This window comes from Cyprinus carpio, chromosome A13, assembly GCF_018340385.1.
Source record: "Cyprinus carpio isolate SPL01 chromosome A13, ASM1834038v1, whole genome shotgun sequence".
Lineage (NCBI taxonomy): Eukaryota > Metazoa > Chordata > Actinopteri > Cypriniformes > Cyprinidae > Cyprinus > Cyprinus carpio.
Genome location: NC_056584.1, coordinates 4,645,246 through 4,657,531, shown reverse-complemented (window position 1 = coordinate 4,657,531; position 12,286 = coordinate 4,645,246).

Genomic DNA, 12,286 nt, shown 5'->3' with positions numbered 1-12,286 from the left:
ATGGAAGGTCTCAGGATGCTTCACTGTTGGCATGTCACAGGACTCATGGTAGCGTTCACCTTTTCTTCTCTGAACAATTGATTTTTCAGATGTCCCAAACAGTCGGAAGGGAGCTTCAAAGAAAATAACTTTGCACCAGTCTACAGCTGTTCAATCCTTGTACTTCCTGCAGAATTTCAGTCTGTCCTTGATGTTTTCTTGGAGAGAAGTGGCTACTTTGCTGCCCTTCATGATACCAGGCTGTTGTCGAAAAGTCTTGGCTTCACTGTGTGTGCAGATGCTCTCACACCAACCTACTGCCATTCCTGAGTAAGCTCTGCACTGCTGGTGACACGATTCCATAGCTGACTACTCAGGAGGAGATGGTCCTGGCACTTGCTGGACACTCTGGGACATCCTGAAGACTTCTTCACTGCAGTCGAACCTCTCTACTTGAAGTTCTTGATGATCCGGTAAATGGTTCTTTCAGGTGCAATATTCTTTGTAGCAATTTCCTTGCATGTGAGGCCATTTTGATGGCTGCATGTGTTTCTTTGGAGGTAACCATTGCTAACAAGAACACAATGATTGGAAGTGCTTCTTCTCTCCATCAGTCTGCTCTTACAATCTAATTAGTATGATAGTAATTTACTAATTAGATTGTACAAATGACCTGCTCTTATCATCTGATCGTGGTTGTATCTCTCTATTAGTGCTATTGGATCTTAGTGCTGCGTTCGACACTATTGACCACACTATTCTTTTGCATAGACTAGAAAACTTTGTTGGCATTAATGGAAGTGCATTAGCATGGTTTTAAATCGTACTTATATGACCGCCATCAATTCGTAGCAGTGAATGAAGAGGTATCATATCGATCACAAGTGCAGTATGGAGTACCGCAAGGCTCAGTACTAGGGCCGTTACTCTTCACGCTTTACATGTTACCCTTGGGAGATATGATCAGGAAACACGGTGTTAGCTTTCACTGTTTATGCTGATGATACTGAGCTCTATATTTCTTTGTGGCCCGGCAAAAACATAACAATTTGAAAAACTAACGGAATGCCATAGTCGATATAAAAAACTGGATGACAAGTAATTTCTTAATGCTAAATTCTGAAAAAACAGAGAGGTGTTAATTATAGGGCCTAAAAGCTCTGCATGTAATGACCTAGAACGCTGTCTAAGCCTTGATGGCTGCTCTGTCAATTCTTCGTCATCAGTTAGGAACCTAGGTGTGCTATTTGATAGCGACCTTTCCTTAGAAAGCCACGTTTCTAGCATTTGTAAATCTGCATTTTTCCATCTCAGAAATATATCTAAATTATGGCCTATGCTCTCAATGTCAAATGCAGGAATGTTAATCCATGTGTTTATGACATCAAGGTTAGACTATTGTAATGCTCTATTGGGTGGTTGTTCTGCATGGCTTAGTAAAACAAACTCAGTTAGTCCAAAAATGCAGCAGCTGAAGAGTTCTTACTAGAACCAGGAAGTATGACCATATTAGCCCGGTTCTGTCAACACTGCACTGGCTCCCTATCAAACATCGTATAGAATTTATTACTTATAAAGCCCTGAATGGTTTAGCACCTCAGTATTTGAACGAGCTCTTGTTACATTATAGTCCTCCACGTCCGCTCCGTTCTCAAAAACTCTGGCAATTTGATAATACCTAGGAAATATCAAAGTCAACTGCGGGTGGCAGATCCTTCTCCTATTTAGCGCCCAAACTCTGGAATAACCTACCTAACATTGTTCGGGAGGCAGACACACTCTTGCAAGTTTTAAATCTAGATTAAAGACCCATCTCTTTAACCTGGCTTACACATAACATACTAATACACTTCTAATATCCAAATCCGTTAAAGGATTTTTAGGCTGCATTAATTAGGTAAACCGGGAACCGGGAACATTTCCCATAACACCCGATGTACTTGCTACAACGTTAGAAGAATGGCATCTACGCTCATATTAGTCTGTGTTTCTCTCTTATTCCGAGGTCACCGTAGCCACCAGATCCAGTCTGTATCCAAGTCAGATGGTCACTGCAGTCACCCGGATCCAGTATGTATCCAGCCCAGATGGTGGATCAGCACCTAAAAATGACCTCTACAGCCCTGAAAGACAGCGGAGACCAGGACTAGAGCCCCAGATACAGATCCCCTGTAAAGACCTTGTCTCAGACGACCACCGGGACAAAGACCACAGGGAAACAGATGATTCTTCAGCACAATCTGACTTTGCTGCAGCCTGGAATTGAACTGCTGGTTTTCGTCTTGTCAGAGGAGAACTGGCCCCCCAACTGAGCCTGGTTTCTCCCAAGGTTTTTTTCTCCATTCTGTCACTGATGGAGTTTTGGTTCCTTGCCGGCTCCCGGTGTCGCCTCTGGCTTGCTTAGTTGGGGACACTTCATTTACAGCGATACCGTTGACTTGATTGCAAATTATTGCACAGATACCATTTAAACTGAACTGAGCTGCATGATGACATCACTGAATTCAATGATGAACTGCCTTTAACTGTCATTTTGCATTATTGACACTGTTTTCCTAATGATTGTTGTTCAGTTGCTTTGATGCAATCTTTTTTGTTTAAAGCGCTATATAAATAAAGATGACTTGACTTGACTTGATTTTACCTGACTAGTACTCGTTCACACTTTCACATGTGCTGCTGATATGATTAGTCATTTAATGTTAGCTGGTCATTTTTTGTCAGGATCCAAAAAAAGAACAAAACAAAACAAAACAAAACAAAACAAAACAAAAAAACAGTGAAATTTGGCCAATGAAGCTTTTAGCAAATATTTAAAATGCATCTGATCACTCTACACAATAATCTACAAACAGCTTAAGCAGCAAACTTTGCAAAAAACACAAAATTTATGTCACTGCCAAAACTTTTGGCCATGACTGTATGCATCTACAGTAATAGACAACAAAATAGCAATCTGTGCAAACAAATTAAATATACAGCTTTTATTAAGAAAAATAACATTTTTAACAACTAGACAACTTAAGACAATACAAAATGATAAAAATACTAAAGAATTAATGACAAAATAAAATATTATAAATACACTTAAATATAAATATTATGATAAAAATATGGAATTTTTAACAACTTAAGATAATAAAAATATATTAAAACAATGTAAAAAATAAAATAAAATAACTTAAGATATTTAAAAGAAAAAAGTAATACAAATCAAGAGCATGTTATCACACTTAAAATTTAAATATTAAGGATAAATGACAACATAAAAAAAAGAATAAACCATTTTGTTGGTTTACTTATTTTAACAAATAAAACAACCAACAGTGAAAAGGAAATTATTAATTATTGGTTTTATTTCTTGTTAAAAATGCTTCCCAGCTGCATTCCTCAAGTCCAACTCTGTTGTTGCTGGGAAGTTGGTTATCACAGCATCAGGAAAATAATAACAATAATAATAATAATAATAATAATAATAATAATAATAATAATAATAATAATAATAATAATAATAAAAAGCTTTTTGACATAATTTTTTACTTTAATTACACTAATTGTGACAGGGAGTCATTCTCTTTTGCTTGGATGCATACTTAAAACAAAACAAGATATATATAGTGTATCATCATTCAGTGTGTTAAAAAAGAGAGAAGCTCTCTGGTAAATGTTGTGTGTTTTATAGATATACCTCTAATGACGAGAACAGTGCAGTCTTTTCAAATGCCTCTTTCTTCAGCAGACCATCCCCCTTCAAGTTGAATTTGGACATGAGGGAATTTTTTAAAACCATAAAATATAATACAGACTGAGGTGATTAACAATTGTGGACAAAGTTTGACATTTAAAATCACCAGTAAAGGAAGTATTTTTTAAATTTCTGATTTGCGTTGTAACTTATTGAGTATTGACACCACAATGTTTGGCTAATGTTGCACGTTTTGAAGGCTTTACCTGTCCAGCATCCATCTACTGTCTTTGAGGTTTCTTCCTCCAATTCTGCATAATTTTGACACCCAAATAACACATGCCAATGTCAGGCTGGTATATTATATGCGTCCGTGTACAATTGCTTACCAACCTTAAACATTCATGCCTTTTGACCTGCAAGTTTTTCCATCACTAACCCTTTAAAACTCTTTATTTCAGCAGTTTAAGTTTTTCCCTATAGTGCCCCCTACAATCTGTCTCTGCCTCCAAAATTGTCTGCACAACTGACTTCATAACAACACAGTGATAGCTGCTGTAACTAAAAAGTAGCACAGTACACACATTAACCTCAAATGTACAGGTGCTGGTCATATAATTAGAATATCATCAAAAAGTTGATTTATTTCACTAATTCCATTCAAAAAGTGAAACTTGTATATTATATATTAATTCATTCCACACAGACTGATATATTTTTCAAATGTTTATTTCTTTTAATTTTGATGATTTATAACTGAAAACTAAGGAAATCCCAAATTCAGTATATCAGAAAATTAGAATATTGTGAAAAGGTTCAATATTGAAAGACACCTTGGTGCCACACTCTAATCAGCTAAATTAACTCAAAACACCTGCAAAGGCCTTAAATAAATGGTCTCACTCTCAGTCTAGTTCTGTAGGCTATACAATCATGGGGAAGACTGCTGTCTTGACAGTTTTACAAAAGACGACCATTGACACCTTGCACAAGGAGGGGCAAGACAAAAGGTCATTGCAACAAGAGGCTGGCTGTTCACAGACCCTCTGTGTCCAAAAGCCATTAACAGAGAGGCGAAGGGAAGGAAACGATGTGTGTAGAAAAAAAGTGCTCAAGCAATAGGGATAACCACACCCTGGAGAGGATTGTGAACAAAACCCATTCAAAAATGTGGGGTAGATTCACAAAGAGTGGACTGCAGCTGGAGTCAGTGCTTCAAGAACCACTACGCACAGACGTATGTAAGAACATGGGTTTCAGCTGTCACATTCCTTGTGTCAAAGCCACTCTTGACACAACAGACAGCGTCAGAATGGGCTAAAGACAAAAAGGACTGGACTGCTGCTGAGTGGTCCAAAGTTTATGTTCTCTGATGAAAGTAAATTTTTGCATTTTTCCTTTGGAAATCGGGGTCCCAGAGTCTGGGAGGAATGAGAGGAGAGGCACACACAATCCACGGTTGCTTGAGGTCCAGTGTGTGAGTTTCCACAGTCAGTGATGGTTTGGGGGGCCATGTCATCTGCTGGTGTTGGTCAGTGTTTTCTGAGGTCCAAGGTAAACACAGCCGTATACCAGGAAAGTTTTAGGGCACTTCATGCTTCCTGCTGCTGACCAACTGTATGGAGATGCAGATTTCAATTTCCAGCAGCACTTGGCACCTGCACACACGTTGCCCGCCCAAAGCCTACCAGTACCCCTGGTTTAAGGAACCATGGTATCCCTGTTCTTAATTGGCCAGCAACACGGCCTGACCTTAACCCCATAGAAAATCTATGGGGTATTGTGAAGAGGAAGATGGGCATATGCCAGCAGACCCAAGATGATGCAGAAGAGCTGAAGGCCACTATCAGAGCAACCTGGAGCGACTAGTCATACACCAAACCATGAGCAGTGACCACAGATGACTGATCAGACTCCATGCCAACAAAACCGACTCCATGGCCACACCGCACTGCTGCAAGTATATCCAGGCAAAAAGGAGCCCCAACTAAGTAGTGAAGTGCTGTACAAGGCTCATTTACTTTTCATATTCATACTTTTTGAGTTGGCCAAGATTTCTAAAAATCCTTTATTTGTATTGGTCTTAAGTTATATTCTAATTTTCTGATGGATACGGAATTTGGAATTTTCCTTAGTTGTCAGTTTATACAGTCATATCAAAATTAGAAGAAATAAAACATGTGAAACATATATCAGTCTGTAACTGAATGAATACTAATATACAAGTTTCACTTTTTGAATGGAATTAGTGAACCAATAAATCAACTTTTTTGATGGTATTCTAATTATTGACCCAGCACACTGTACATGGATAGATAAAACTTCCACCCTACTGTTCCCCGCACCAGAGCCACCAAAATTTATAACTTGTTTTCTGTTTGTCTGTTTAGTACGTTTGTTGAACGATGCTTGCCTTGCACATCTGAGCTATTTGCACTATTTAAACTGAATGCAAACTAGTTATCATTGATTCATTGTTTTATATTGCTATTTTAAATCATATGTATTCTTAAACTTTTACTGTCAGTTTGGAAGTTTCAAAATAAATCGTATTTTACTTGTAAAAAGAAAAACGGATGTTCTTTGCGCGTACAATTCGACACTACCCCCACCCATCCCCACCACTATAACAACACAGTAATAGCTGCTGTAACTAAAAAGTAGCACAGTACACACATTAACCTCAAATGTACAGGTGCTGGTCATATAATTAGAATATCATCAAAAAGTTGATTTATTTCACTAATTCCATTCAAAAAGTGAAACTTGTATATTATATTAATTCATTACACACAGACTGATATATTTTCAAATGTTTATTTCTTTTAATTTTGATGATTATAACTGAAAACTAAGGAAAATCCCAAATTCAGTATATCAGAAAATTAGAATATTGTGAAAAGGTTCAATATTGAAGACACCTGGTGCCACACTCTAATCAGCTAATTAACTCAAAACACCTGCAAAGGCCTTAAATAAATGGTCTCTCAGTCTAGTTCTGTAGGCTATACAATCATGGGGAAGACTGCTGTCTTGACAGTTTTACAAAAGACGACCATTGACACCTTGCACAAGGAGGGCAAGACAAAAGGTCATTGCAAAAGAGGCTGGCTGTTCACAGACCTCTGTGTCCAAGCCATTAACAGAGAGGCGAAGGGAAGGAAAAGATGTGGTAGAAAAAAGTGCTCAAGCAATAGGGATAACCACACCCTGGAGAGGATTATGAAACAAAACCCATTCAAAAATGTGGGGGAGATTCACAAAGAGTGGACTGCAGCTGGAGCCAGTGCTTCAAGAACCACTACGCACAGACGTATGTAAGACATGGGTTTCAGCTGTCGCATTCCTTGTGTCAAGCCACTCTTGAACAACAGACAGCGTCAGAATGGGCTAAAGACAAAAGGACTGGACTGCTGCTGAGTGGTCAAACAGTTATGTTCTCTGATGAAAGTAAATTTTGCATTTCCTTTGGAAATCAGGGTCCCAGAGTCTGGAGGAAGAGAGGAGAGGCACACAATCCACGTTGCTTGAGGTCCAGTGTGAAGTTTCCACAGTCAGTGATGGTTTGGGGTGCCATGTAATCTTCTGGTGTTTGGTCCACTGTGTTTTCTGAGGTCCAAGGTCAACACAGCCGTATACCAGGAAGTTTTAGAGCACTTCATGCTTCCTGCTGCTGACCAACTTTATGGAGATGCAGATTTCAATTTCCAGCAGCACTTGGCACCTGCACACAGTGCCAAAGCTACCAGTACCTGGTTTAAGGACCATGGTATCCCTGTTCTTAATTGGCCAGCAAACACGCCTGACCTTAACCCCATAGAAAATCTATGGGGTATTGTGAAGAGGAAGATGGGCTATGCCAGACCCAAGAATGCAGAAGAGCTGAAGGCCACTATCAGAGCAACCTGGGCTCTCATAACACCTGAGCAGTGCCACAGACTGATCGACTCCATGCCACACCGCACTGCTGCAGTAATTCAGGCAAAAGGAGCCCCAACTAAGTATTGAGTGCTGTACATGCTCATACTTTTCATATTCATACTTTTGAGTTGGCCAAGATTTCTAAAAATCCTTTATTTGTATTGGTCTTAAGTTATATTCTAATTTTCTGAGATACTGAATTTGGGATTTTCCTTAGTTGTCAGTTATAATCATCAAAATTAGAAGAAATAAACATTTGAAATATATCAGTCTGTAATGAATGAATATAATATACAAGTTTCACTTTTTGAATGGAATTAGTGAAATAAATCAACTTTTTGATGGTATTCTAATTATATGACCAGCACCTGTACATGGAATATAAATTCACCCCTACTGTTTTATAACATTATGTTTTCTGTTTGTACTGTTTAGGTTTTAATGCTGCATTGCACATCTGAGCTATTTGCACTATTTTAATACTGATGCAAACTAGTTATAATTGATCATTTTATATTGCTATTTTAAATCATATGTATTCTTAAACTTTACTGTCAGTTTGGAAGTTTCAAAATAAATCGTATTTTACTTGTAAAAAGAAAAAGATGTTCTTCTGTTCAATTAGCTCATGCTCTCTCTGTATCTAACAAGCCATTGTTCAGTCATAAATTCATTCTAATAATTAAAATAAATGATGGACTTTGTCAAAGATGAGAGCTTTAGTGAGGAAATGCTGGTTTGGAGAGTTTGTTTTTTATTTATTTTTCAAGAACAGACAGTGGCCGGGTGGAGGCAGCAGCTGCACACGGGGGCAGGATGTGTTTGATGGCCTCGGTCTGCTTCTGTGTGGTGGAGAACTGCTGGGTGAAGTTCTCCACTGCATTGCTGAAGAGGCCGGTCTGGGACACCGGGGGCATTTAAAAACCGAGTCTTGTCAGTTTCCCTCATATTGCCCTCAGAAACTGCACAGTGAACTTCGTCGGTTGTACTGCAAGGTCAGTAGCAGTGCGGAGCTCTTTCAAAACTTCTGGGTCATGCCCATTCTCGTGCAGGTCCTTCAGTGCCTTGGCCTGATGAACCTGTAACAACACTATAGCATGTAGGGCAGAGGCAGCTTCTCCACAGGCCACATAAGCACTGCTGGTCAGGGCCAACGAGTACCTACAGGCCCAGGAGGGGAGCAACGGCTTGCCCCACCAGGTGGCAGCAGCATTTGGACACAGTTGCACCACAACCAACCATTCCACCAGAGGGACTTCCATATACCCCTGCGCCGCCCCACCATCGAGGGTGCTGAGGGAGGATGAACCACCGGGGCGGTTTCTGGCAGTGAAAGGTACCGTTCACGACCCAGTGAGCTCATCATGCACTTCCGGGAAGAAAGACACTGGGGTGGGGCCCTGAGAACCAGCATGAGCCACCCCTAGAAACCAATCATCCAGCCACGACGGCTCGGGACACGGTGGAGGGTTCCACTCAAGCCCAACCCTCTCCGCGGCCCGGGCAAGCATAGCCATCATTTCCGGATCCGAATCCGGCATCGTTGGCCACCCAGAAGGTGGCAGTGCTGCCGGATCATCATCTCCAGAAAGGTCTGACTCACCCTCCGATGCAGCGATCGACATTTGGAGTTTCTGAAGGATACAAGTGGTACCCCACGAGAGGCTCCAGCCTGTTCCCTGGGCGGCTCCACTGGCTGCGAAGTGCCGGTGGAAGGAGGAGCCCTCCGAGGTTGGTTCCTTGAAGGGGAATTCCTCACCGTCACCGTAAGACCAGTCCGGCTACTTATTATAATCATGCTGTGATCAGCAGCAACTGGATGCAATCAATCTGGATTTACAACATACCACAGAAAATCATTTTGATTCATTTTGATACAGTGTAGTCATTATACAGTGTATATACTGTGTGCAGGACATATTGCATTGACTATTCCTATTTACAGTTGATCATTCACCATGCTCAACTCTCATTCTCCATTTATCTTGACGTGACATCAGAAGATGTGCCATATACCAACAAAATGCAACAAAAGTATAGTGTATCAATTCTTGATCATTTACTGAAGCTGTTACAGTGAGTTATAGAAAGGCCTTGCTTTGAGATAGTCAAAGAACATAAATAAATAAATTAAATAAAAAAAAAAATAATAAATTAAAAAAAATAATAATAATAATTGTCCTTATTGTTGCACAAAAACCACTTAGTAAATACAAAATATTTTATGTAAGAAATCATGTTTGTACTAGTTTTGCGATTTCTGAATATTTTTGCTGTCCTGCCACCCTGTGGACAATCTGAATAATTAATACAAATCTTAGAAGCACACCAATTTATAAACTGTGACAGAGCTTATATTATTCATATTGCATTCATTTTATTAGATGCCATTACAATCATTATATTTAATATAATTTTGATTGCTCTATAATTTGTTTAGACAGTGAGAGAACAGAAATAATCAGCTTGATTTAATTATTCCTCTCTCATGGATGTGTAAATTAAAATGACTTTTTTAGTTCTTAGAGACCTCAGTATTTTTCCTGTGTTGACATTGGAAAGGTTTGGCAATCATTCATGTTTCCTCTGGCCCCACTGTTAAACGAGTGGAGTGTCTGAAGATGGATCCAATTCCTCACCTAAGTGAGTAGAATTTTCACATGAGAGAGGAGAACACAGCGCTGACTTACAGGGTGCAGAATCACTCATAAACTTCCTGGAGAAAAAAAGGTGCAAAGACGTCTGTATCCAACTAAGCAATCTCTGAAGAAGGATCTAGATCCATTTAAAAGAACTGCTTGTTCAACACTTTGTTTAAAGCTGAAATTAAGCACAATACAAGCTTATTTATAAAGAAAGGTTCAATATTTAGTTTTAATAGACACAACATGGCTAAACTGTTGTTAATATAAAAGTTTTATATGCATTAATTAAAAAAAAAAAAGATTTGTAAAAATGTGTTAAACTATATTTATCTGTAAAAACATTTAATTAAATTAAACATGCAGCAAGAAAAATAACTAACTTGTTAAATAAATGTACAGAATTTTTTTTAATAGGGCAAAGAATATTTGCATTTTTATCAATTCTGAACACCCCCCCCCCAAAAATAAAAATAAAAATTCAAAATAAAAAATTACATTTACACTTTTTACAATAGATTGTCTGCTCAACTGTACACATACAGTGCCCTTCAAAAAAAAAAAAAAAAAAAAAAAAAAAAAAAAAATATATATATATATATATATATATATATATATATATATATATATATATATACATACAGTACAGGTCCTTCTCAAAAAATTAGCATATTGTGAAAAAGTTCATTATTTTCCATAATGTAATGATAAAAATTCAACTTTCATATATTTTAGATTCATTGCACACCAACTGAAATATTTCAGGTCTTTTATTGTTTTAATACTGATGATTTTGGCATACAGCTCATGAAAACCCAAAATTCCTATCTCAAAAAATTTGCATATTTCATCCGACCATAAAAGAAAAGTGTTTTTTAATACAAAAAAAGTCAACCTTCAAATAATTATGTTCAGTTATGCACTCAATACTTGGTCGGGAATCCTTTTGCAGAAATGACTGCTTCAATGCGGCGTGGCATGGAGGCAATCAGCCTGTGGCACTGCTGAGGTGTTATGGAGGCCCAGGATGCTTCGATAGCGGCCTTAAGCTCATCCAGAGTGTTGGGTCTTGCGTCTCTCAACTTTCGCTTCACAATATCCCACAGATTCTCTATGGGGTTCAGGTCAGGAGAGTTGGCAGGCCAATTGAGCACAGTAATACCATGGTCAGTAACCATTTACCAGTGGTTTTGGCACTGTGAGCAGGTGCCAGGTCGTGCTGAAAAACGAAATCTTCAGCTCCATAAAGCTTTTTAGCAGATGGAAGCATGAAGTGCTCCAAAATCTCCTGATAGCTAGCTGCATTGACCCTGCCCTTGATAAAACACAGTGGACCAACACCAGCAGCTGACATGGCACCCCAGACCATCACTGACTGTGGGTACTTGACACTGGACTTCAGGAATTTTGACATTTCCTTCTCCCCAGTCTTCCTCCAGACTCTGGCACCTTGATTTCCGAATGACATGCAAAATTTGCTTTCATCCGAAAAAAGTACTTTGGAACACTGAGCAACAGTCCAGTGCTGCTTCTCTGTAGCCCAGGTCAGGCGCTTCTGCCGCTGTTTCTGGTTCAAAAGCACACGCCTGTGCACGGTGGCTCTGGATGTTTCTACTCCAGACTCAGTCCACTGCTTCCGCAGGTCCCCCAAGTTCTGGAATCGGTCCTTCTCCACAATCTTCCTCAGGGTCCGGTCACCTCTTCTCGTTGTGCAGCGTTTTTTGCCACACTTTTTCCTTCCCACAGACTTCCCACTGAGGTGCCTTGATACAGCACTCTGGGAACAGCCTATTCCTTCAGAAATTTCTTTCTGTGTCTTACCCTCTCGCTTGAGGGTGTCAGGTCGGCAGTCTTACACATGATTGCGGTTTTGAGTAATGAACCAGGCTGGGAGTTTTTAAAAGCCTCAGGAATCTTTTGCAGGTGTTTAGAGTTAATTAGTTGATTCAGATGATTAGGTTAATAGCTCGTTTAGAGAACCTTTTCATGATATGCTAATTTTTTGAGATAGGAATTTTGGGTTTTCATGAGCTGTATGCCAAAATCATCAGTATTAAAA